This window comes from Echinops telfairi, unplaced genomic scaffold, assembly GCF_000313985.2.
Source record: "Echinops telfairi isolate 266 unplaced genomic scaffold, ASM31398v2 ScPeMD7_2;HRSCAF=8, whole genome shotgun sequence".
NCBI classification, from domain to species: domain Eukaryota; kingdom Metazoa; phylum Chordata; class Mammalia; order Afrosoricida; family Tenrecidae; genus Echinops; species Echinops telfairi.
Genome location: NW_022103898.1, coordinates 29,149,670 through 29,155,522, shown reverse-complemented (window position 1 = coordinate 29,155,522; position 5,853 = coordinate 29,149,670). Strand labels below are relative to the sequence as shown.

At 47.6% G+C, this 5,853-nt stretch overlaps 1 non-coding gene across 1 annotated transcript; it reads right to left on the bottom strand.

Moving 5' to 3' along the window:
- Positions 1–407: 407 nt before the first annotated feature.
- On the bottom strand, positions 408–657 carry LOC115870744. Its single transcript, XR_004046877.1, has one exon. It is a non-coding gene; the product is annotated as a small Cajal body-specific RNA 6 (non-coding RNA).
- Positions 658–5,853: the final 5,196 nt, after the last annotated feature.

The following is a 5,853-nucleotide window of genomic DNA, read 5'->3' as shown; positions in this document are numbered from 1 at the left end:
ACATAGAAAACAAAAAACAACAATAGCAAAGTAGAACAGAGAAAAGCCTTTCACTTAAACATGGAGTCTGGCAAGCAGGCCTCCGGTATCAGTCAGGGGCTCTCAAGCCAATTCCAACACATAATCGCCCCCACATATCAGACTAGAACTGTGCTCTCTCGGATTCTCAGTGGCTGGGTGGAGCCAATGGGAGGTGGAAGGGGATGGGAAGTAGATTGGAAGGCCTTTCTCCCAGGGTGCTTCTGGTGTCCTTGAAATAGCAGCTGAGCAGCTGAGCATAGTCCCCCATGGACTCCATTGTAAAAGTAGCTAGGTGGAAATAATATTAGCTTCCGTGTGTGTGTGTGTGTGTGTGTGTGTGTGTGTATATATATATATATATATATATATATTTTTTTTTTTTTTTAGGCCTCAGCTTGGCAATGTCAGATCAGCCCCACAGACGCCAGCATGCCCCGCCTACAGGTCCTTTGGTCATGCAGCTGTTGGGCACCAACCACAGTGGCTCCTAGGCTTGTCAGGAACACCAGTGGGGGGAGCCACAAGGTGTCCGCTGCCCTGTGCCTGGCATGGCATGGCTGGAGCCTGACAAGGGAGGGGCAGCTGGTGTTAAAAATAATTTTAACAAGTTTTTTTTTGTTGTTTTTTTTTCAGACCCAAGAGGAATTCCCACCCAAAATCTGTTTACTTGCTGAGACTGATGAAGCCACAATCCATGAACAGGGTATGAGAAGGGTCCTTACTCCCACAATTGAGTGTTTCCCCAGGAGAACAGTCCAAAATGGCTTGTGAGAACAAGACAAGGAGACGGGCTTGGGTTATTTATTGTAGTTAAGTGGCAGGGTTAGATTAAGGGCAGGGGCTTTTATGGTTTGAGTCTCCCACCTGCATCAAAGGAGGGCACCGTGGCTTTGTGCGTCTTTCCATATGTGAGACAGAGGGGACAGGCGAGGAGTGAGGCTTGGAAGATGCCAGTAAACTGCAGAAATGGGAGTCACACATGGTCTCTGATCCAAACGAGCAAAGGCAGGTTGATAAGCCCTGACTGAAGACACAACAAGGGACGCCCAGGGAGAGAAGACGAGGGCGTTCTAGAGAGCCCTGCTGGGACCTAGGAAACACAGGAATTTGCCTCACAAGAATAATGTCAGGCATGCAAGCTCTTTGACCAGAAAGCCCAGAGAATTTAATTTATAACCCAACTTAAAAAGCAAAGATGAAAAGTTCACCCTGAATGTAGACTTGGCCGCCCCACACATGTGCTTTGAAAAGCACAAAAAGTGTTCTCTTGCCCAAGAGCTCTGCTCAGTCCAGGACATCCTCGTCAAACGCAGCCAATAGATGTCCTCCTGGAATTCAAGGATCAAAGGCTTCCTGCACGTTGAGAAAAGAACCGAAGAAAGGGCAGAGATTGTGTAGACAGGACACTTGTAGGCAAGCCCCTCCCTGACCACCTTGTAGCCTTGAGAAAGTACTGCAGTTCCCAGCTCCGGGGTCCGCAGCTGTGCAATGGGGATGAATAATACCCCCTTGAAAAAGACACTTTTCCTCTTGTTTTAGTATCTCTGAAAACTGTGTACAAGCGAGAGCGGGTAATAGGCAGCGCTTTTTCTCAGTGGTATGCCGTCTTGTTGTCCCAGTTTTAGGCACTAGGAAAGGACGCACGACACACGATATTGTCAAGAAAGACTGAGAACATGTGAAAAACCCTTTAGTCAGCCCAGGTCTGACACCAGCATCCTACTTGTCTCTTCGTGCCTCAGTTTCCTCCCATAAAATCATGTTACTGACCAAATGCAGTTGTTACCAAGGTCAAGTGGGGGCAAACATGTAAAGCGCCTGGCCCAGCGTAAGAGACCTTTGTTTTATTTTTCTTCCAAGACTTTCTCTTTTTTTATTTATTCATTGGAAGGCAAGCAGGTCATTTGTTTACTTCCCCCAACACGGTATGTTCTGTGGCTACCAGCCGGGCTGTAAAGTCAAACTCAGTCACTCTATGCACTGGCTCTGGAAAACGTCTGTAGTTGCATCCGGCCTCTTCTGAAGAATTACAGCACCTACTTCAGAAGGAAGGTGTAGTTCAGGGTGGTGAATCATTTAGTATGGCTCTTCTAGCCACAGCCTTTGTTACTCCACCAAATAGCCTTCATTTTTCCTGATGGGTCGGGGTAAGAAGGGGTGCGGTGAGGAGATACTGGTTGTGTTCTATGACTCAGCTGTGAGGGAGTACGTGCCATCCAGCTGATTATAACAACAGCCATCTCTGAAGCAGGATGGGGCTTCTACCTAGTGGCAAAAAGAGAAGACCAGGAGTGGAGCACATCCTTTGGATCCTGAGACTTGTGTGCATTGAACCAACTGGATCCAGGAGACAGCTTGGACACTGGGGCAGGGGAGTGAAGAGGAGCCGGAGCATGAGACAGAACATTGGACTTCCCAGCCCACAGAGCCAGTAAAGCTGAGTCCTTGGGGGCAATTGTGGAGTGCCTCTGGGCACAGAATTCCGGGAGCTGGATTTGCTGACCCCCAGACCTGGAGCTGAGTGCTTTCCTGGTATGCCCTGCAGCGATTTATGAGCAGCTCCATATAAGCTTTGTAACATTGATTGCCCAAGCAGGACAGAGGGCAGTGCAAGAGACCAGAGGACCAGAGTGAGCCCTGCCTGCAGGTATGGCAGAAAAGGAACTATCCTGACTGAAGAACTGTGTCCTGAGCATCTCTCACCTGCCTTGTAACCTGCTGACTTTCCTAATAAATCCCATCATCTGTGAGTTGTGTAGAGTTGTGTAGCGAACCCAGCAGAAAAACAGAGTGCTGTCTACGGCCATACCACCATGAACACGCCTGACCTTGGACGATGTCAGTAGCTAGGCAGGGTCAGGGTGGTTGGTATTTGGATGGGAGACAAACAGTGCTATGGGGAATGGAACAAGAAAAGTCGAGTGAGCTGTGAGACAGAACTGAAAATGCAAGTGAACATTATACGAGTCAGTAACGCTATTTTTTTCTTTATTAAGTAATTCTGCTTTGAAGGCACATCTGACTGTATCACTCTCTGTCCAGAAAGAGAAAATTACAATATAACAAGTTAAGGCTTGTCCCGCTTCCCACACGGATTTTGCTATAACCCCTATGATGCCCTCAGCCAAAGATCCGCCCCACACACCTACAGCCAAAGACAGCGGAGCAGCCGGTGCGGCAACGAGAACTGAGGATCCGTGAAGTCTCAGAGAGGGCGCTAGGGAAGGCTTGCTGTAAGGGTTGTGCTTTTGTGTTAGGTGGCTTGGGACGGAATCCCAAGAAGTGGGGGTTGAGGGTCTGTTGTAGATTAAAGACTGCCAAAAATATGGATAATTTGGTGATTGAACATCTCAATTTTTATGCCGTGAGCAACAGAGGGGGCTGGAGGGAGCCGGGTAGCATCGTGGTTATGAGTTAGGCTGTGATCCGCATGATCAGCACTTGGAAACCACCAGTGGTCTCCTCACCGCACCCCTTCTTACCCTGACCTATCAGGAAAAATGAAGGCTATTTGGTGGAATAACAAAGGCTGTGGCTAGAAGAGCCATACTAAATGATTCACCACCCTGAAATACACCTTCCTTCTGAAGTAGGTGCTGTAATTCTTCAGAAGAGGCTGGATGCAACTACAGCCGTTTTCCAGAGCCAGTGCATAGAGTGACTGAGTTTGACTTTACAGTCTGGCTGGTAGCCACAGAACATACCGTGTGGGAGAGAGACGGGCTTTCGACTCTCCCAACAGTTAATCTGGGAAACCCCGGCAGGCGTCCTCAAACTACGGCCCGTGGGCCACATGCGGCCCACCAAGGACATTTATCTGGCCCGCCGGGTGTTTTACTTCAAAATAAGATATGTGCAGTGTGTATAGGAATTTGTTCGTAGTTTTTTTTTAAACTATAGTCCGGCCCTCCAACAGGTCTGAAGGACAGTGAACTGTCCCCTGCTTAAAAAGTTTGAGGACCCCTGAGAGTCGCTGTGAGTTTGAGAGAGTCCAAAGCTGAATTGTCTTGCAGGAGAAGGAGGAGTCACTACTGTTGGCCAGGAGAGGGAGTTGTTTGGTTATTTTTCTAGTTGTGCAGCGTGTTTATCTCTTCAGGCTTAAGGCTTTAATTGTGAAGTGATCTTATTTCTGTCTTGTTCTGTGACAGCAAATTTTTTAAAGCCATTTGATGTTGATAATCTGTACAATTGTGTATGTTCACCGTGAGGAGTATCCTATGACCCAGCTGGTGGCAAGAAAGACAGCTGCCAGCTGTCAGCTACGGAAGGGTCAGCCACTCCGTTGCTGGGACTGAACCGGTTCCCAGGACACACAACGTTAAATAAAGCAGAGACGATCGCTGTCACAAACAAGCTCGTGACCCTAGTGCCACTCACTCACCCAACGTCATTGAGTCAATACTGACTCATAGCGACCCTATAGGGCAGGGTAGCACTGCCCTGTTCATTTCCCAGGCTATAAATCTTTATAGGTGTAAAAGCCCCATTTTTCAACAAAGAAGTGGCTGATAATTTCTCATTGCTGACCTTCAAGTTAGCAGACCTCCCCGCTATACCCACTACACCGGCAGGGCTCCTTACCCTAGCTATAGGGGTGCCTTTTTCTTTCCCTTTCATAACTGCCCTAAGAATTACAAACCTGTCTTCTTAATTGGCTCATTTGTTTGCATCAAAGGATGTGCTCCGGAGCCATCCCAACTCTGTGTCACGCACTAGTAATGTGGCCTTCAGCCAACTGATTGGCCCAAACCTCGGTTTCCTGGTTCCCTCCTCTCTGGGTTGGCACAGACTCCGAGGGAAAGTGTAACGGGACCACAGTACCTTCAACGGGACCTTGGATGACACAGAAACTCCTTTTGTCCACCTCAGCTTCCACGTCTATTCTTTGTCCTGTGCCACTTGGAACGCAACAACCGTGGGTTCCTAAGTATCGCTCTCACTGTTCCCAAGGGGGCCCTGGTGGCATAGTGGTGACAAGTTGGGCTGCTAACCTCAAGGTCGGCGGTTGAAACCCCCAGCTGCTCTTCGGGAGATACTTTCTACTCCCATGAAGAGTTAGTGTCCCCATGGGGAATGAGCCTCCATTGAATACCTTCTGATCACAGACCGGGGATGTGAACATCTTTGCCCTCAGAGTCTATCTTTAAGTGACTTACTGAAGACACGTTTGGGTTAAAATTTAACACGTTTTCCCCTTTTAACCCACTCTTTTATTTTCTGCTTTCTCTTGGAATGAAAAAAAGTGTAACCAATGTCATTGAACAAGTTAATCTACTGCGTAAACTTTCACTGGAAGCTAAATAAAATCGTGTTTTCAAAGAAAGTCTTGGAAACCCTCAAAGGCAGTTCTGCCCTGTCCTAAAGGGCATTGACTCAGTGGCAGGGAGTTTGGAACTGTCCTTCTAAGGATTCCTGGTGGCACTGTGGGTTAGACATTGGGCTGCTTCAAATCCCTCCCTCCGAAGGTCAAAAGATGACTGTCTGCTCACGTCAAGAGTGTGTCCCCCAACCCTGTCTAGGTTCCGTCTGACTTTCAATGGCCTCAATCGCAGTGGGTTGGGTTGGGTTGGGTTGGGTTTAGCCTTATTTATATTGTTCTTAGCATGGCTCTGGGGGCCTATAGTCACTTTAAAATGCAATCGGTTCTTGGTATTCTTTTTTCTTCAATACTTTCATTTACTGCTTATACTATTTCCTCATCTCCCTTTCCTGCAGGAAACTTAAAGTAACCACAATCATAACACACAGTACTTGTAGAGCACTGTGTAGCTTACAAAAGGCATTTCACAGAAAAATCCCTGTGAAGCAATGATTTACTCTATTTACAGATTA